General features: G+C 38.6%; 1 protein-coding gene across 3 annotated transcripts in view; it reads left to right on the forward strand.

Moving 5' to 3' along the window:
• FAM168A (family with sequence similarity 168 member A) overlaps nucleotides 1–21,913 on the forward strand; it is a 185,893-nt gene that overhangs the window by 90,928 nt on the left and 73,052 nt on the right. The gene's annotated exons all lie outside the window — the stretch shown is intronic.

A 21,913-nucleotide genomic window follows, 5' to 3' on the forward strand; every position in this document is an offset into this window, starting at 1 on the left:
TGGGATTACAGGCATGAGCCACTGCGCCCAGCCTAAATTAGAGGTTATTACCAGATTTTACATAATGTGAATATGTTGCCTAGTTGAAAGAGCTAGGTAGGCCTGGATGGGGATTTTGGCTACAAATATATGGAGCCAAGGTTCCAACTCAGATATTCTGAATCTGAGTTGTCCAGTCTTCTTTCTAGTACTTGATGACTGGATTGGTATGATTTTCACGGGAGAGAAAGAGACAGAGCCAAGCTCTGGAGGCAGTGAGTGTTAGCTGTACTTGGAGAGAAGCAACTAGACTAATGTGGCCAGAGCACAAGTTGAATTAAGTGAATGGGGGTTAAGGGAAAGCAGTGAAAAATGCTGGAGGAAAAAGGTGGGGGATCTCTTCCCTATGGGCTTTTGCCTCCTGGAGTTGGGAGCTTTGAACTAGACCTGAAGAATGTTTTGGATTTGAATTTACGTAGATGATGTAAGATTTGTGGAGGGAAAGTGAACACACACTTCTCTTTCTCTTTACACAAAGTTTAGAAGGCCAAGCAACTTGCCTAGAACATTGTTAAGTGCTTGAGAGTGGAGGCTGATAGGTTTTAAAAGGGAGTTCTAGGTTTGGGGATTTAATTTGTATTTCTGTTAATACCACTGATTGCTCTGTAAAGGTAGTTGTGGGAACTCTGTATAGCAGTTGGGTATAGAACTCCCTATCCTTTATAAATTGGGGCTTTGTGGTGGATATTTTAGTTTGATGTACTTAATATGTGCAGCTTTGGCTATTCTTGAGCAGCTTCAAAGGTCCATGACGTGTCTTAATTTCCCATTTTTCTAAGGGGAAATTAAATGGTAGCTAGAGCCAGGTGTGGTGGCTCACACCTGTGTAATCCCAGCACTTTGGGAGGCTGAGGCAGGCAGATCAAGAGGCCAGGAATTCAAGACCAGCCGGGCCAACACAGTGAAAGCCCATCTCTACCAAAAATACAAAAATTAGATGGCCATGGTGGCACACACCTATAGTCCCAGCTACTTGGGATACTGAGGCTGGAGAATTGCCTGAACCCGGGAGGTGGAGGTTGCAGTGAGCCAAGATCATGCCACTGTAGTTCAGCTCAAGTGACAGGGCAAGACTTAGTCTCAAAAAAATAAAAAGAAATGGTAGCTGGTATGTTAGATGGAATCAAGACAGAACTTTTTGTTTATTTTATGTTATTTATTTTTAGGTGGAACAGGTAACAGTATGTTAATATGAAGATTCCTGCATAGAAGGGAAGTCCTAATAATGCTCAAGAAAGAGGGGTGAAATGACTTGAAGTAGTGTCTTTTGTTTGGTAATGGAAAGGAATCTAGTGTACCACCGGAAGATTGAGAAACAACTGTTTCTACTGTGGGAACAGGTGCAGTTTGGTAGATAACTGTGGTGGGAGCTCATGAAAGTTCTCTTCTGGATGATTAATTTTCTTTAGACAAATAAGCAAAATCACCAGTTGAGAGTGAGATTAGGAGCAGAGAAAGCATAACATGGTCTAAGATGTACTAGATAATGTAGAATAATTGTCAGCCTTAATTTAGAACCCACGTGAGTCTGGGTGTGGTGGCTCTCACCTGTAATCCCAGCACTTTGGGAGGCTGAGGTAGGCAGATCGCCTGAGGTCGAGTTCAAGACCAACCTGGCCAGTGGTGAAACCCTGTCTCTACTAAAAATACAAAATTAGTTGAGTGCGATGGCGAGTGCCTGTAATCCCAGCTACTCAGGAGGTTGAGGCAGGAGAATTGCTTAAACCCGGGAGGCAGAGATTGTAGTGAGCTGAGATCATGCCACCACACTCCAGCCTGGGTGACAGAGCAAGACTTTGTCTCAAATAAAAAAAAAAAAAAGGACCCACATGAAAATAGTGATCACGAGTTTAAAGTTTAATTTTAACTTTAGTAAGTATAATTGTGTGTTTTCCTACTCCCAAGACCTATGCCAGTGTTGGCAGAGTAGATGGTGACTGAATTTAACCAGGGTTGTGGTTTAACCAAACTAGTGTTAGAGGGGCAAGGGAATGATTATTGAAAAATTGACCTTTCTGTGACATGGGTCCATGGGTGGGAAAAAAAAGTTGACCAAGGAATTTAGGGATAGCTAGGGTTAGGAGAGAAGTGAGGTTACGAGGAGGTTCATAGACAATGGAATATAGATAGAATTAGTAGATTGAATGTCCTGATAGGTTGAGGGATTGTTAGAATTGGGATACTGTAGTGAGCAAACTAGAAAAGAGATCGTGTTTGGAGAATGAAATACTTGAAATTAAGATTAGAGAAAAAGGTTTTGATTATTAGTAATAATAGGTTCAAAGATTATAACCAGGAAATAAGAGAGTGAGGTTGGGTGGAATGTCAAGATCAATGGAGAAGAGGTCAAATAACTGAGAAGGCAATGTGTTATAATCATGATTTATGTAGTTATTGAAATTACCAAGAATTATAAGAACGTATTGGAGAGAATGACAGTGAACTAGGAGCCACAATCTTTAAGGCATCGGAGGAAAGTTAATTGGAAGTAGTAAATGGCTAGAAAAAGGGGTTATATTGAATCTGATGATCTCAGATTCAAAACTGAATGTTTCTGTGGAGGAGGGTCTGGAAGCAGCAGTGAGGTTCAAGGCCCAGTAGAAGGTGGGAAGTGAGAGAAAACCAGCCACCACTGAGAGTGCTACACAGGAAAGCATTATTGTGAGAGACAGCCAGATTTCACTTAGAGCAAGGGGACATTCATAGGAGAGGCTGAAGGTGTAGAGGATTTTGCTAACCTTGGGTTCCTGAGAATACAGTGGAAAAAGATCAGAAAATAAAGAGGGGTGAGAGATGAGAGTTGGAATAGGGAATGTACAGAGACACATAAGATTAAAGTCTGGAAGATAAGGGTAAGAAAAAAGGAAAAAAGCAAACAAAAAGTGATATCCCCAACTGAGAAGGAAGAGGTCTCTTCTGTTTGTTTTTAGTAAGATCATTCATTTTTATTCACGGTGGTCTTGCTGATTAAAAAGTAATCCATGACTCATCAGTGTGGATGAAATAAATGTATTAATCAATACAGAAAATGTACTACTTGGAATAAGAAATATTTGTATATATATTCTGAAAACCAGACAGATGCACACTTGTTCTCCTGCAAGAAAATATGTTTAGGGATAGCAAAACAGATGAGTAGCTTATGCTAGGCATTAATCTTTTTTTTTTTTTTTTTTTCCGAGACGGAGTTTCGCTCTTGTTACCCAGGCTGGAGTGCAATGGCGTGATCTCGGCTCACCGCAACCTCCGCCTCCTGGGTTCAAGCAATTCTCCTGCCTCAGCCTCCTGAGTAGCTGGGATTACAGGCACGTGCCACCATGCCCAGCTAATTTTTTTTGTATCTTTAGTAGAGACGGGGTTTCACCATGTTGACCAGGATGGTCTCGATCTCTTGACCTCGTGATCCACCCGCCTCAGCCTCCCAAAGTGCTGGGATTATAGGCTTGAGCCACCGCGCCCGGCTTGCATTAATCTTTATTCAAACATTGATACCACATTGTCTTTTTTATTGAGGGCCATCTTGTTTCCTAATGAATGTGTTAGAACTTATTTTCTGAGTAGCAGGATGCTCCATCTAAATGACCTACTTGGAAATACTTGCTCCAGATTATAAATCAATCTGGAAATCTCAATGGCACAGGAGGGGAAAAATTCTGCAGTGAGCTTTTAATTTTATCTCTAAAAGCTAATAAATGATGGTCAGACTTACAGTTTGCGATCATCTTTATCTGAAATGGTAAGTCTGGAATGTTATTAAAAACCAGCATTTTCATGCCATAACATGGATGAACATTGAAGATGTTATGCTAAATGAAATAAGCCAGTCACAAAAGGACAAATACTGTACAATTCATCTTAAATTAGGTTCCTAAAATAGTTAAATTCAAAGAGACAGAATGTAGAATGGTGGTGTCAGGGACTGGGTAGGAAAAGAGGAGAATGGGGAGTTACTGTTTAATGGATATGGAGAGTCTGGTTGAGTTCATGAAGATGAAAAGTTGTAGAGATGGATGGTGGTGATGGTTGCACGGCACTGTGAGTGTATTTAATGCCTCAAAACTGTACACTTTAAAATGATTAAAGTAGTAAATGTATATTTTAAAAACAAAACAAATAAGCAGAAACTCCCAGTGTTTTGAGTATTCAGTGCTTACAGGGCTGCTTGTTTAAACTCCGTCAACCATACCTATACTGTATTACCATTAATGAGCCCCTTTCCCCCAAACTCTACATTTGTATAGTAGGTAGAAAAGAATAGATAAGGAAGCTGATTCTAATGTATTTGTAGGTCAGGAATAGAGATACACGTGTAGTCCTCCATGGTCTAGTTCCAGAACTTCCCTATTCATAAATGTGGGGGCTGAAAACTTTAAGAAGGTGGGCTTTGAAGAGTAGAGTCCCCAGGCTGCTCTGAAGCAACATACTTCCTCCAGCAGAGACCCTTTTTATTAAACTCAGGTAGTAATAGTTGAGATCTTTGCTGCTGACTTGCACATTGGGCCTGGTTTGACTCCAAACCTTCAGCAGGACATGTGGACAAAGTAGGAGACTCATTACACCATCTTCAGGTTGATTGATGACATTCTGTATACCTTTCATTTTTTCCTAAAGGGAATGAGTTTTTAAAATATGCGTAATAAAATAGGATGAAAAACAAATAGATTAGCAGTGAAGGGGAAATAGGATAATATAGTAAATGAAGCCAGGGTAAATTCAGTACTAGAAGTTTTTGCTCATTCCTAAGAACGCTCAGCTTTCCAGTGACCAGACCAAGGCCTGGTCCAAGGTTCAGACTATCTATTATTCATTCATTTATTCTTTCAACTGATAGTTTATTTCTGTTAAGTGTTTGAAAATTCAAAAGACACATGTGTATCTCTGGTTCTAATGTCTGAAGGAAGCAGAACTTAAACAATAGATGACATTAGTGGTTGCCGTAATAAACCTGATGACAGGGTCTGTGTGTGATTTATTTATTTCTCCTAGATCTAGTACTTAGGGATTTGCTGAATGAATTGGTAAGAAATTACTCCTTTTTAGGATCTCATGAAAAACTTGGTCAATGGAACGACTTTAAAACAGTCCTTTAGATGTATTATGTATATTTTAACAACATGATGGTTGTTAAAATAAAAGTGATTGGATTGAAGGATGCAAAGTATTGATCCTGGGTGCGTTTGTGAGGATGTTGCTAAAGGAGATTAACATTTGAGTCAGTGGACTGGGAAAGGCAAATCCACCCTTAATCTGGGTGGGCGCCATCTAATCAGCTGCCATCAAATATAAAGCAGGCAGAAAAACATGAAAAGGCTAGACTGGCTTGTCTCAGCCTACATCTTTCTCCCATGCTGGATGCTTCCTGCCCTGGAACATGGGACTCTTAAGTTCTTCAGCTTTGAGACTTGGACTGGCTTCCTTGTTCCTCAGCTTGCAGACAGCCTACTATGGGATCTTATTATTGTGTGAGTTAATACTACTTAATAAACTCCTCTTTATATATGTATATCTATCTTATTAGTTCTGTCCCTCTAAAGAACCCTAACACAATCATCAAATACTGAATACCTGTAGTGTGTAGTTGGTCCTGTGCTATATCCTGGGGAAGAAAAGGATATGAATAAATTATGGTTATTTTTTAAGAAAATCTGATGATACAGAGTACTATGTGATATAAAATTTGTAAGGACTATGAAAACTCAGAGGAGAGTGTTCATCATAGGCTGGGCTGTTCAGCTTGTACATTGGTAAGATGAGGATAATACATTAAAGTTGCTGTGAAAATTAAAGGTGTTAACATTTTTAAAGCTCTATTAGCTGATAATGATATTCAAGGAAGACACCCTGGAGAAGGGATGCTTAGAGTTAGGTCCTTTAGACCACTGTGCTCATCTCTACCATAGCATATTGGTGTTTTGATTTGACTCTTTTTTTTGAGACAGAGTCTCTCTCTCTCTTAGGCTGGAGTGCAGTGGTACCATCTCACTCACTGCAACCTCTGACTTCCTGTTTCAAGCGATTCCCCTGCCTCACCCTCCCGAGTAGCTGGGATTACAGGCATGCACCACCATCTAATTTTTGTATTTTTAGTAGAGGTGGGGTTTCACTATATTGGTCAAGCCAGGCTAGTCTTGAACTTCTGACCTCGTGATCCGCCCACCTCGGCCTCCCAAAGTACTAGGATTACAGGTGTGAGCCACTGCGCCCTGCCTTTGTTTGACTCTACGTGTTTTTCTTTTCTGGCAGCACCAGAGTCCTTAAGGGCATATATTGTAACAGTTATGGCATATAACTTATTCTATATCCTCAGTGCTGATGCTGGGCCTGGCTAAAGATAAAGACCTGCTAAAGGTTTATTGACTGAAGAAGGAGGGAGGAAGGAGGCAGTAAGGAAGTATATTGGGAACCAAGCAGGATTGCTTCTTTAATGACTGAGAAGGTTCAAAAGACATGCTTTCCGGGAGCCCTATTCAGCTCTGAATTATTGCGTCTGACAGAATAGTCTCTTGTGGTATTATACTTCCCCCATGCAATCTTCATTCCTTACGTAACCTTTATACTCTTGCTGGACTCTTCTGCTAAACTCCAAGCTAATAAAAATAATGGTTGGTGGGTAGTTACTTCACAGCAACCATCATCTTCCAAATCAGTATTTCCAGATTCCCAGTTGTCTATTTGACATCTTTGTCTCTGCGTCTTCAAAATGGGCACCATCTTTGAATGCTTACCTCAGAAACCTCTGACTTTCCCCTCATCAAGCCCTGCATACATAGAATTTTGAAATTCTGTCAGTTCTGACTGCAAAATATTTTCCTATATTCTTTTCTTCTTTTCTGTTTTAGCTTTTCCTTTCTAGTTCAGACCTTCATTTCCTTAACCTGGATAGCTGCTTTAAGATGTTCTGTTTCTCTTTTGCTAACCCATCCTTCATCTTCCCATGAAATATTATTCCAGAACACAGATATGATTATATTACTTTGTTACTTTTATTCTCCATAGCATCTTCATAGCAATTCTTTATATTAAGTGATAGTATTTCTGTTTTATAGAGGAGATAATTGTCTTCCTTTAGCAGTTAGCCTCAAGGTGAAAGGAACACATTCTTTACTCATTTGAGGCTCTGTAATTACCCTTCTAGAGCTCCATACTCAAAAAAGGGACAGTCCAGAGTCTTGGGTCCCTATAGACATGTAGGTCTTGATTGTTGACAGTTGCATGTGATGAGGGTGTTTCTCTAGGTGAAATAATGACAAAACTACAATTTACTGTGTTTACATGTACTCAAGCAAAATATGTATTATTTCATTTAATTTTTCCAACAATCCTGGAGTAGTGATACCCCTAGTATTTCCCACTACACAGAAGAGAGAACTGAAATTAAGCTGTCCAAGGCCTCACAGCTGTTAACTGTAACTTAAAAACCTGTTCTTGGCCAGGTGCGGTGGCTCATGCTTGTAATCCCAGCACTTTGGGAGGCCGAGGCCAGTGGATCACGAGATCAGAAGATCAAGACCATCCTGGTTAACACGGTGAAACCCCATCTCTACTAAAAATACAAAAAATTAGCTGGGCATGGTGGTGGGCGCCTGTAGTCCCAGCTACTCGGAAGGCTGAGGCAGGAGAATCCCTTTGAACTCAAGAGGTGGAGATTGCAGTGAGCCGAGATTGCAGTGAGCCGAAATTGCACCATTGCACTTCAGCCTGGGTGACAGAGTGAGACTCCATCTGAAACAAAACAAAACAAAACAAAACAAAACAAAACAAAACAAAACAAAACAAAACAAAACAAAACAAAGCAAAACCTGTTCTTGGCTGGGTGTGGTGGCTCAGGCCTGTAATCCCAGAACTTTGGGAGGCTGAGGTGGGCAGATCACCTGAGGTCAGGAGTTGGAAACCAGCCTGGCCAACATTGTGAAACCCCATCTCTACTAAAAATACAAAAATTAGCCAGGCATGTTGGCACAGCCATTAATCCCAGCTACTCGGGAGGCTGAGGTAGGAGAATCACTTGAACCTGGGAGGTGGAGGTTGCAGTGAGCTGAAATTGTGGCATTGCACACCAGCCCGGGTGACCAAGCAAGAGTCTGACTCAAAAAAATAAATTAAATAAATAAATAAATAAATAAATAAAACCTGTTCTTAATTTCTAAGTAGCATTTTACACATATTGCTTCCTCAGGGAAGGTGATTGTTTTGTATGCCGTAAACTTGCTGTTGAGAATTTATAATCCTGTGGGCCTCATAGGTTTGCTTCAAAAAATTAATATATTCTGGCAGAACCCTTTCACTCTGTGGGTTCTTTAACAAACACTAGTATTTGTTCAGATTCTCTGAGTATCCTATGTCTCATGAAAGATAGATCTGAAATACCCAGGAAGACTGTGACCAGCAAAAGGTGGGAAGAGGCTTTACTGTGAGTATGCTGTCATATAGCTTATATATTCATTTGTCGGTCTTTCTATCCAATTGTTCATGTACTGTATCCATCCAGAGAATCATATCAATAGTATAGATGATTTATAGTACAAAGCCTTCAATCTAAAGTCAGGAGGCTTGAGTTTTGCTCAGAGCCCTGTCCACAACCGTGACTTGCCATGCATTTCTAGGGTAGTCCCTTCCCTTCTTTATGCCTCAGTATTCTCCCCTTTAAAAAAAAAAAATGGCTTTTGGACGCTGTCTTTGTATATTTTGTGCTGCTGTAACAAAATACCTGAGACTGGGTAATTTATATAGAATAGAAATTTATTTCTTACAATTCTAGAGGCTGGGAAGTCCAAGATCAAGGCAAGTTCATTGTCTGATAAGAATTCCCTCTCTGTTTCCAAGATACCTTGAATGCTATGTCCTCCAGAGGAGAGGAGGAATGCTGTATCCTCTCATGGTTGTAGGTGGAAAGGCTATAAAAGCATGAACTTCCAAGACATTCAAGCCCCAATATTTTTATACTGTGTCACAGGCCTTTATCTAGATATTTATCTAAGAAGATTCTTAGATAAAATATCTAGCTAAAGATAAATATAGATTCTTAGATAAATATCTAGCTTATATGCATTGCAAATGTAACCTCTTGTAAGTAACCATTAAAGAAGGACTCTGAGGATTGCCGATTTATTGTTTATCTAGCAATTCCTGATGACTATTTCTTATATGTGGAGGGTGTTATAGAAAGTCTGCCTGCAGCAATTCATTTCTAGCAAATTATAATTTTGCTTCAGAGGTATGTGATAATTTAAAGTAATTGTGTGATGTGGTTGTAAAACCCTGGTACTCTGTGTCTGACTATGTTAGGTATTAGGGTAAAAGTCTGATCAAGACAAAACTGCTCTCATGGGCTTTACAGTCAGGGATGGGATACAATTATAGTATGGTAAATGGTACAGAAACATCCCAGAGAAAGTGCATATAATGGAGCCCTGAAAAGAAAAGTCAGAGTTATCCAGAAGCTGGGCATGGTGGCATGTTTCTGTAGTCCCAGCTATGTGGGAGGCTGAGGCAGGAGGATCACTTGAGTCCAGGAGTCTGAGTCAAGCCTGGGCAACATAGTGACACTCTGCATCTTCAAAGAATAATTATCTGGACTGAGGGATAGAGGGACAGGAGCTAGGAAAGATGATTGAGAGAAACCAGAAATTATAGAGAACAATGGTATTAAAAACAAAACAGCATGTGACAAGAGACAAGAGAATATGGCATGTACAGGGGAACTCAGAAAATATCAAGTCTGCTGGATTGTAATGTGAAGGCAGAAAAATGCTATTTTGAAATTACAGCCATTTTAGATGGTACAACTGGATTGTGAAACAGCATGATATCACAGAAAGAACACTGTAGACCTGGTGTCCGTAGACCTAGGTTTTAGTTTCTGGCTTCTGACTATCTATGGGATCTTGAACAAATCACTTTACTTCCTTTTTTTTTTTTTTAAATTTGTAAAATGGTAATTGTTAGCTCTTGTGCCTTCTTTATAAGCTGTAAAAGTGCTACACTGTGAAACCTTATTTGACCCTTCTACCAAGAAAAATGACATTCTCTCTCTGTTTCAAGCACTTTGTTCTAATGCAGTGCCTTGTATTATAGTCAATCTTAAATGTAATTATTTTCCCACTAAAAGTTGAGTTTTTTTAAGGGCAGATAATTGACACATAGTAAGGTCCCAGTACTTGTGTGGTTTAATGTATAGTTGGATTCTTTATTTAGGGAGGTGTTCTCTGAAATTTATTTGTTAAGAAAACAAAAAAAGAAAAATTTTCTATTATTTGTAAGCATTTGCTTTAGGGATAATTTTGTTGTTTTTGATTAGCTAAAAAGCCATTTTCTTAAAGCTATTTTAATGGGCTGAATGCTCTGATGGTTGAAATGTGACATTTTGCAGATGAGCATCTCATTTGTAGGCACGCACAAAGCTGGTTGTTGAGCTTTTGCATGAAAGATCTTTCTGTTAACTGTGGAAAGCTTTCAAATATTGAGATTCTCTGGCAGAGTCCTAGAAATCAGAGTTCTCCTCCATTTCATTTTTAAGCTGAAACATTTTCTGAGATGAAATCTTATATACGGTATTATAAAATGTACAAATCTATTGTGTTTTATTATATTTGGCCAGCAGTATAAAAAAGCAGACAGCTACTATAAAAATGGCCTTCTTATATATCATATTGATAGAAAGAAGAAAAAAACACTGAAATGGAGTTTTCTTAAAGTTATTTGGTAAGAAGAAATTAATTTCTAAAGTGAAATTAAGCTGTCAAATTCCAGTAAAAGGTTTCTTTGTATTCATCCATCCATTCATTCATCTAGTCAACAAGTGTTTATTGAGCACCTTGCTTTAATATCTGCCCTTTTCTAGGAATTCAGTAGTAAAAAGAGATAATTTGTTGATCTCATGGTGCTTAAAATGTAGCAAGAAGAAAAGAATTGGGCAAGCAAATTACAGCTGCAAGCAGGATTTATAACACAGAAGTCTAGAGAGCGCTGGGATCATAAAATTACCTGTAGCCATGCACAGTCTGGCTTTCTGAGATCTTTTCTAAGAGCTAAGTGGACTCATTTGAGAAATGGGAACAGGAATAAAATCTCTGACATGTTTTCCCTCAGATTGTATGCTCCAACCTTCCAGAATTACTCAGTATTTTCTGAGTGTTTTCTTACCTTCTCATGGTGTAATTTCACAAATGGCCTTTCCTTCTCTCTCTGTAGTATTGCCATCATCCTTTAAAACATAGATCAAATGACACATTTTTTTGAAACCTGTATTATCCTCCCAGTTACATAGGATTAGGTTCAGCTACATATAACAGTAATAAAAAAAATAGTGGTTTTAAAATATAGTTTTATTTTCTCATGTAAAAGAAGTACAGAGCTATGTAGAGCAGAGCTGAAATGATTGTTCCATGAAATCAAGGGTGCTTCTACCTTTCCCGGTTTAAGACCTCCATTCTCAAGGTCACTTCATGGAAAAGAAGGCTGCTGAGCTATAATCATCATGTCCTAATTCTAGATAACAAGAAAGAGTAAGGAGAGAGGAAAGGGCATCTTCCCCAGGACACGGTTCCCTTTAAGCAGCCTTCTCAAAAGTTCTACAGAGTATTTCAGTTACATCTCATGAACAAAACTAATCAGTTAGCCACACCTAACTATTCCTGGGGAAGTTGGGAAATAGAATCCTTTAACTGAGCATGTTGCCATCTAGTGGCAGTCACAGCACTGCCCACCTACTCCCCCATCACTCCCCTTTAGTTGTTTTTTTCTTTAAACTTTAGCTTTCTGTATAACAACAGTACTATATTGCTATTAATTCCAAGGCTGTTTCCCTCATATGAATACCCCAGGTACAGAAGTTGTGCCCTATTACCCTTGAATCTGCAATGCTTTATGCAGGGCCTGACACAGCAAGTGTTTGTTTATATAAAATGAAGGTGCTGAAGTAAATGACTTTTTTTAAGCTTATTAAAAATTTGTAACTATTTCTTGAATCACTAATTTGTATTTTCAGCAGCTTTATTGAGGTATAATTTATATATGATAAAGGCTTAATTTCTTTAAGCTTATTAAAAATTTGTAACTATTTGTTGAATCACCAATTTGTATTTTTAGCAGCTTTATTGAGGTATAATTTATATATGATAAATGTACTCATTTTAAGTGTACAGTGCTTTTTAGTAATTTACAGAATTGTGTAACCACCAAAAATCATTTTAGACCTTTTTTTGCACCAAAGAAATCTCTTGCTTCTGTCTACAATCAATCACCATTCCTACTCTGAGTCCCAGATGATCAGAAATCTAGTGTTTGCCTGCTGTACAGATTTGTCTTTTCTGAACATTTCACATAAATGGAATTATGCAATATGTGTTCTTTTACCCTGGCTTCTTCCACTTATAGCATAATATTTTCGAGGTTAATCCATGTTGTGACATGTATCAGTAGTTTGTTCCTTTTTATGATACTGTTGATATTTTAAAATTTTTAATTTATTTTCTTACTGGTTGCTTTGGGGATTAAATATGTATCTTAATTTATTATAACTTATTGAATTTATTACAATCTATTTCAGATACAAACTAATGTAATTCAGTAAAATGTAGAAATGTTGCTCCCATATAGCAGCATTCCCATACTTCTTTCCTTTGGACTCTTGTTTTTATATAAATGATATCTTTATATATTATAAGGCCAACAATTCGGTTTTATAGTTAATTGTTTTATGCAATTGCCTTTTAAGCCAGTTAACAGGAAAAATATTTATACTTTCTTTTTATATATCTACACATCAGCTTTCCTGGTGCTGTTTATTTTTGTGTGTGGACTTCAATTACTGTCTAGTATCAATTCCTTTCAGTCATAGTTAGTATTTCTTTTGTATTTTTTGAAAAGCAGGTTGCTAGCAATGAATTATCTCAATTATTTATCTGGGAATGTGTTTATTTTGACTTCAGTTTCAAAGGATAGTTTTGCTGGATTTAGAATTCTTCGTTGACAGGTTTTTTTTTTGTTTTTTTCCACACATTGAATATACTATCCTCCTGTCTTTTGACCTCCAGTCAGCTATTAATCTTATTGTTATTTCCTTTTATCTGATGAGTTGTTTTATCTTGTCACTTTAGAAATTTTCTCTTTGATTTTTAGGAGTTTTACTATAATGTGTCCAGTTATGGATCTTTTTGTGTTTATCCAACTTGAAGTTGATTGTATTTCTTGGATGTGTAGTTTAATATATGTTGTTGTTGTCTTAATCAAATTTGGGAAGATTTTGAACATTATATCTTCTTCTTTTTTTTTTTTTTCCAATTTACCGTATAAATTTCTTTTTCTTCCCCCTCAGCTTGTATTTTAGGTTCAGGAATTACGTGTGCAGATTTGTTACATGGATAAATTGCGTGTCACTGGGATTTGGTGTACAAATGGTTTCGTCACCCAGGTAGTGAGTGTAGTGCCTGACAGTTTTTTTTTTTTTACACTCCTTCGACCCTCCCTGCTCAAGTAGGCCCTAGTGTCTGTTGTTCTCATAATTGTGTCTATGTGTACTCAATGTTTAGCTCCCACTTATAAATAGTGAGAATATGTGGTATTTGGTTTTGTGTTCTTGGGTTAATTTGCTTAGAATAATGACCTCCAGCTGCATCCTTATTGCTGCAGAGGACATGATTTTGTTTTTTATTTTTTAATGGCTGTATAGTGCTCCCATTTTTCCCACTGAGTCTTCTTTCTCTTCTCTTTCTGCGACTCTTATGCTTGTATTTTGGTTTGCTTGCTAGTTTCTCAGTTTATTTTTCTTTATTTTTTCTCTTTGTTTCCCAGATTGAATAATTTTTATTGATCTGTCTTCAAGTTCAGTGATTCTTCTGCCAGCTCACATTTGCTTCTGAGCCTCTCTTGAATGATTCATTTCAGAATATAATTTCCATTTGGCTCTTTCTATTTTTATATTTTTTATTTATTGATATTTTCTATTTGATAAGTTATCATTATGCTTTTCTTTAATTCTTTAAGTGTGGTTTTCTTTAGTTTTTTAACATTTATAATAGCTGCTTTGAAATATTTATCTGCTGATTCTAATATCTAGACCCCTGAGAGAACAAAATCTGTTACCTGTTTTTTTCCCCCACAGATGGGACATACTTTATTGTTTCTTTGCATATTTCATGATTTTGTTGGTACTGTTGAAAACTACATACTTTAGATAATATATTGTAGCAACTCTTGATTTTGATTTCACCCCGCCCCTGCCACATCAGGGGTGGTTGTTGCTGGGGTTTGTTTAGTGACTTGCTTAGACTCCTCTGTAGAGTTTGTCTCCTTTGCAGTGTGACTTCTGATGTCTCTGGCCATATTTTTAAATTACTGTTTTAATTTTTAAACTTGGCTTCCTAAAGGTCACTCCTGGGTTGGCATAGATTAGTGGCCATCCAATGTTTGATCAGGAGTTCTGCTTAAACCAAGGCCTGGAAGTCTTCCACCCTGTACCAGTAGATCTATATTTGGTTTGGGGAATGCATTGAAAATTCAAGCAATTTACAGTTATGCTGTAGCTTTTAGTTTTGGTATGTTCAAGGCCTTAAATTCACCCAGGATTAGAAGATATAGAAGACCCTCTCTACATACCACTAGGGATCCTATGAAAGTTTATCAAGACGCACTGTGGTTGTTGTGTTCCCCAGAACTCCCTTAAAATTTCTGGCTTAATCTGGAGGTCTGTTGCCTGCACCAACTATTATTATGACCTCAGAATAGCTGCAACAGTGGCCTTCCTGGATTATTTGCTATTGTTTCCCAGATTGTCTCACTATAGTTTTTGACAATGACTCTGTGCATAGGATTTTCTATGCTTAGTTTCAAATTAAATCAGCCCACTCTGGTAGCAGTAGTCCTTTTAACCTGGTCTAGCCTGCCTTAGTAGCAGGCCCCCTACGAAGCTGGGGATTGGGATATGGGCAGCCACAGGGTAGAATGCCACAGACTTTCACTGTTCTTAATATGGTTCGGAAGTTTTTACTGAATAGACATTTCATACTTTGGCCTAAAATGGTTTTTTTTTTTGGGTACCATTTTGTCTCACTTTATTTTTGCTTTTGGGGTAAAGGGTTTGCTAAGCACTCTGTTCCAGAAGTTCCATCTCCTATTAGTTTTGGCACCTTAATTTTTATTTAATTTTTAAACTTTTCTTGCTAGACCATAGCCTCTTTTGGGCAAACACTCTTTTTTTCCTTTCCCAACACTATCTATCCCAGATGCCATTAAATCTTTAAACTTTAATTTCTTGGTCTGTCAAATGAAATTTATAATCTTTGCATTGCTTATTTCAAAGAACCAAGAGAGGTAATGGTTAAAATCTCATTGTAAACTAACTCTAAAGCACTGTATAAAATTCATTTTCAAATAATTTTACCACTTTAGTTTGCAAAGTGTAGTAGTTTGCAAACTAAAACACTAATTTTAAACACTGCAACCTGTTGTGCAAATATTACTTGCAGGTATTTATCTTTAATCTCTGGGCTTTTTTGCTTGTCATTAAATGGTCGTAGATTTTGTTATTTTGAAAGAAATAATTCAGGTGTTTTGAGGGTAGCAGGAAGCAATTTGCAGAACAGTGGGTAGAAGTCTAGAAGTGAAAAATCAGCTTCACCAGGAGGAATCTTTAGCACCTCTCTTTTCTCTCTCACACATCATGCAGCTGCTGGGCCTTACTATTGCTTATTTTGTCCAGGATGAGCTCCCAGTAGAGGCTTCTCTGGGCATTGGAAGTAGCTGCTGGAGAGATGTGGAGCCAAGATGTTGATTGGGATATGCCAAGAAATGCCACACATCCTGAAGCTTTTTTCACAGTTTTATTTTGAAGAAGCATGAAAGATGATTCATTGTTCATTCAACTAGTATGTATTTAGTGCCTGCTTTGTGCCAGGTAATATTCTGTGCACTGGGGATGCAAGACAAACAGAATCTTCATTCACATGGACCTTACTCTAATGGGGGAAAGACTAAACAAGAAAATATATCAGACGGTAATACATGTTGTAATGGTTTCGATGTTTGTCCTCTCTAAAACTTACGTTGAAATTTAATTGCTCATGTAATAGTATTGGGAGGTGAGCCTTTTTTTTTTTTTTTGGAGATGGAGTCTTGCTCTGTCGCCAGGCTGGAGTACAGTGGCGTGATCTTGGCTGACCTCAACCTGTGCCTCCTGGGTTCAAGCCATTCCCCTGCCTCAGCTTCCTGAGTAGCTGGGACAACAGGCACGTGCCTCCACGCATGGCTAATTTTTTGTATTTTAGTGGAGATGGGGTTTCACCATATTGGCCATGGGGAGGTGGGCCTTTACAAGGTAATTAGGCTCTGGGGGCCCTGTCCTCAGGGGTGGGCTTAATGTCTTTTTAAAGAGGCTTTTGAGAAGCCAGCTTTCAGGGAGCTACTTGGGAGACTAAGGCAGGAGGATCACTTGAGCCCAGCAGTTTGAAGCTGTAGTGTGCTATAATTATGCCTGTGAATAGACATTGCAACCCAGCCTGAACAACATAATGAGACCCTATTTCTTTTAAAAAATTAATTTTTTAAAAAGGCTTTCAGGAATAGATTCTTTCTCTTGCCCTTCCGCTTTCTGCCATGAGATGATGCAGCAAGAAGGCCCTTGCCAGATGCTGTCCCCTTGACTTCCCATGCTCCAGAACTGTGAGAAAGAAATTTCTGTTCATTATTAATTACTCAGTTTCAAGTATTCTTTTATAGCAGCACAAAACAGACTAAAATAGGTATCAATAAGAAAAGTAAGCCGGGCACGGTAGCTCATGCCTGTAATCCCAGTGCTTTGGGAGGCCTAGGTGGGTGGATCACTTGAGGTCAGGAGTTTGAGACCAGCCTGGCCAACATGATGAAACTTGGTCTCTACTAAAAATACAAAAATTAGTTGGACATGGTGGCAAGCACTGGTAATCCCAGATACTTGGGAGGCTGAAGCAGGAGAATTGCTTGAACCTGGGAGGCAGAGGTTGGAGTGAGCCAAGATCATGCCACTGCACTCCAGCCTGGGCAACAGAGTGAAACTCTGTCTCAAAAAAAAAAAAAAAAAAAAAAAAAAAAAAAAAAAAAGTGAAAAATGATGAGAGAACAGAGAATAATAGCATGTGGAGAACCTATTTTAGATAAGTTGGTTAAGGAAGGCATTTCTGATAAGGTGACATTTGAGCAGAGACCTGAATGAAGTGAGAGACTATGCCATTTGGATATCTGGGGAGAGGGCATTCTAGGTGTGGGGAAAAAGTAAGTGCGAAGACCTAGAGACACACACATGTATGGTGTGTTCAGGGAACAACAAGGAAGTCATTGTGATTGAAGTGAAGAAAACAAAACGATAGTGATAGAAGTTGCAACTAGAGAGGTAGGCACATAAGGCCAGATCATACAAGGCCTTATTTGCTTTTATAAGGACTTGGAATTTTATTATGGATAAGATGAGAAGCCCTTGCAGAGTTGTATTTGCTGACACAAGTAATGTAGGCTTACTATGGTTCATTCTCAGGAAGTAGGGTCACCTCCATACTTGACTCTGGAGAGACAGGTAGGCAGGTCTTGCACAGTGGGTACCCCTAAGTTTGTTTTACATTCAAAGTGAAATCAGATCAAATGAGTAGCATATGATAGCTAAGATTCTAGGAAGCTGGCAGGAGGAGAAGTCAAGCAGGCAGTGCTTTTATTCTGTTGTAACCACCCATGGTCCCCAGCAGTGACCAGCAGGTGCCAGGTACTGTGGTAGATATGAACTGCCTCCATGTTGGGATCTGTTAGGGTTCAAGAATAGCACTTAGGTTCTTGAGTTGAACAAGGGTTTGAGGTCTGATGTTCCAGAGGTGAACCTAGTACTGGGTTAGGGCCTAGGGAGCCTGGGAGACTCATCTAGTTCAGTGAAAGTAAACTTGGACATTGAAATAAAAAAGAACTGGCTTTGAAATTGGCTTTTCCTCACTTCTTAGTTATGAGATCTTGGGCTAGTGACTTAATTTCTTTGGACTTAAGTTTACTTATCTGTAATATAATAAAAATAGTACTTACTTTGGAAGTATTATAAGACTTACCGGGACTTAATAAGACCTTAGCATAGTACCTGTCACATGGTAGGTGTTCAGTAAATGGTAGCTGCTGGTAGTAGAGGTAAGCTCTGCAGAACCACCAAAGAGGTAATATTTATGGTAGTGCTAATGGTTAACCTTTAATAGAGTGTTTATTGTATATCAAACATTGTTCTAAGCAGAATTCGTAGGCATCTCCAATCTAAGTCCAAATCCAAATTTCTGTTCTTCACCCAAAACCTACTCCTCTCATATTCTCACTAGTAAATGGGATTTTTATTATTCCGGTTTCTCAAGCCTTGGCATCATTCTTGATGTCTTTCTTCCTCTCATACCTTATATTAAATCCATTAGCAATTCCTGTCAGCTTGATCTTCAAAATATATAAAAAGTATGACTAGTTTCTACCACCATCATCACTGCTATTACCCTAGTTTGACCACATCATCTTTCACTGAACTGTTTCTAAAACCTCCTGATTAGCCTACTTTCTCTTCTTGCTTTCCTGCTATCTGATCTCAGCACAATCTACCTCTTCTTAAAATGAAGACAAATGATTTCATTCTTCTTTGCAAAACAATCCAGTGGCTTTTCATCTTACTTAGAATAAAAGGAAAGTCCATATAGTGGCCTACAAGGCCCTGTGTGATTTGGACTTCATCACCTGTTTGATCTTCCTATTCTTCCTCTTCATTTACTTCACTTCAGCTAAACTGGCCTCTAAGCTGTTTCTCAAAAATGCTTCTACTTTGGGGCATTTGCATTTGCTCTTTCCTCTACTTGGACAGGTTCTTCTCAGAGACTTCTATGGCTTGCTCCTTCAACTTATTCAGTTCTTTGCTCAGATGTCACTCAGTGACACTTTATCTAATCATCTTATTTAAAATTGCAGCACCTGCCCTTAGCACTCCCTAAGCAGCCTAAGTGGATTTCTTTACAGCAGTAGTCCCCAGCCTTTTTGGCACCAGGGACAGTTTTTCCACAGACTGGGGATGTGTGTGGGGATGGGGCTGTGGGGGCATTAGATTTTCACAAGGAGCACACAACCTAGATTCCCTTGTATTTGCAGTTCACAGTAGGGTTCACACTTCTATGAAAATCTAATGCTGTTGATCCAACAGGAGGTGTGCTCAGGCGGTAATGCTTGCTTGCCTGCCACTCACTTCCTGCTGTGCTGACTGGTTCCTAACAGACTGTGGACTGATGCCAGTTCATGGTCCCAGGGTTGGGAACCCCTGCTTTACAGTTTTTATTGCCATCTGATATATCTTTCACTTGAAAAAAAAAAATCTCTCTTTCTTCCCCCTCCCAACTAGCACGTAAGCAGAAGTTTTTGTTCTTGTTCTCTGCTGTATCTCACTTCCTCTAGACAGCCTATATGAGAGAAATGGCATTTGGGACAGAAGGCATGGCCCTCAAACTGGGCATCAAAATCTTCTTGAGAACATAAATACACAGATTTCTGAGCCCCATCCCAGATAGAGCATAAAGGATCTTGTATACCGTGTGAAAGAGTTTGAATTTTATTTGTAAGGCTTTTGAAGAAGGTGGGTGGTATTAACTACAGATAATAAGAGAACTTTTTGTGGTAATGAAAATACTTTCTATCTTGATTGTGGTGGTGTTTGTACAACTGAATACATTTTTCAGGGGCTCATAGAACTGTATACCTAAAAGGGGTAAAATTTTACTATATGTAAATTTTACTTTAATAAACCTGTCATTTAAAAAATTTTATTACAAAGTATGGTTTTTGTTTTTCTCCCCCATTTTGAGGTTAGAGGAAACAGAGGCTCAGAAGTTAAGGAACTACCCTGTGATCCCATTGTGGTATGTGGCAGTTCCAGGATTTGAACCTCAATCTGCCTGATAGTAGAGTTTGTGATCTTCCTACTCATTTTTAGCCTGTCCCTGAAACTATTAACAGTATATAGATTTTGTTATAAAAGGCCAACCTTCCCTTAGAAGCTGGGAATCTTGTCTACCCTTGAGAAGCTCCCTAGAAGTGGCTGTCATATTCTAAATTTTGAAACCCTGGCAGATCTCCTTTCTGTCAGTCATTACTTAAGACTGGAATTGATGCTTTTAGGAGTGCTAACCCAGGCGTGATCTCTTCCTGTGGAAGTGGCCCTGATTTTGGAGCAGCAGGAGACCAGTTTCAAAGCTAATTAGTTTCTTTGGTTATGAAAAGAAATTTTGTACTTTGTCCAATCAGCAACACAGAGTGTCTTCTCAGTAGGAGAGTGCTCAGATGTTTACAGGGCAAGTTGTACTGCTTAGCACTTATCTTAGTCCTTTTTGTGCTGCTATAGCAGAATACCACAGACTGGGTAATTCATAACGAATGGAAATGTATTGGCTCATAGTTTGGGAGGCTGGGAAGTCCAATATCAGGGTGCAAGCATCTGTCAAGGGCCTTCTTACTGTGTCATCCCATGGTGGAAGAGCAGAAGGGCATAAAGAGGGTGACAGAGAGCAAGAGGGGACCAAACTCATCCTTTTATAAGGAACCCACGCCCGCCATAATAAACCCACTCTTGCAATAATGGTATTAACCCATTCATCAGGGCAGATCAGTCATGGCCTAATCACCTTTTTAACAGTCCCACCTCTTAATTACTGTTAAAATGGTTATGAAGTTTCCAGCACATGTTTTCTGGGGAGACACTTTCAAACATTTTATCAATCTTCCTCACCCTGACTTACCAGGCAGAGAACTGGTTGGGTAGAAGAGAGACCCAAAGCCAGAAAGAGTACAGGTAGTCTCTGTGTTGTCACATGAACAACATTGTCATATCATCATTGTTTATATCTCCATATCACTTCACAGTTTGCAATTTAACATCTATGATCTCTTTTAATTATTAATGTCTCAGTACTCTGTGAGGAGAGTGCTTTTATTTAGAGAAAGAATGTATGTTACTTGAGTATATTTTTAGATAACTCTGGCTGTGAAAATATTTTTTTCATTAAGTTTAACTGAAATATATATAACTCCTTTAACTTTCATCCTCAAGTTATTCTAGTTTCAGTTTGTTGGCTGATGGTCATTTTATCTAGCTTGTTGCCCTGGGGTGCTCTGCCAGGGCTGCACATTATGTACGTTTTAGGAAGTTCTGTCCTCTGAAATTGGCCAGTGGCATTTTCCCTTTTGCTTGTCTGATGGTCCCAGCTTCCTCTCCTTGGTAGCCTACCTTTTCTCCACTACTCATTTTTGAACTCTAGACAGACTAATCACAAAGCAGTTGTTATCATGCCAGCTGTTCACTGGCTGCCTTCAACATTTGACTTGTTTCCTATTTTGAGGTGATACAAGAGAATTTAATGACCTAAAAAAAGGCCCATCTATCTTGTGAACCTAGTTAGGAAGGAATTATTTGGTTTTTATGATGTGTAAATAATATATTTGGAGACACATTTTCAAATGTGTCAGGCTATATAGTAAGGAAAAGCTCCCTAAACAAGGTGGGACAAATTGTCTGGCTAATAGAGCTTAATGACAGATCTTCCATTAATCAGAATGGAGAATATGCTTCATTAAGATAATTAACAGAGCACTTGTGCAGGTGATACTTATTGCACACAAATTTCCAAGTTTATTTCTTTCCCTTGAATAAATTTGGAGAGAAATCCTAGCTATATTTCCTTGTTTGCATTAAAATGATCAGTGGGAACAAATTCCCTTTTTTGTTTTTGAAGCTGCTGGTAACTGGTATCTTCCTCTACAGGTGTAAGGGACAGATGAGACACTGCTTTTCCTTCCAGCAGTCTGTTTGCTCATCACCAGGCACCAAGTTCCACTAGTGAACTATAGAAAGCATATT

The sequence above is a fragment of the Saimiri boliviensis genome, chromosome 6 (assembly GCF_048565385.1).
Source record: "Saimiri boliviensis isolate mSaiBol1 chromosome 6, mSaiBol1.pri, whole genome shotgun sequence".
Lineage (NCBI taxonomy): Eukaryota > Metazoa > Chordata > Mammalia > Primates > Cebidae > Saimiri > Saimiri boliviensis.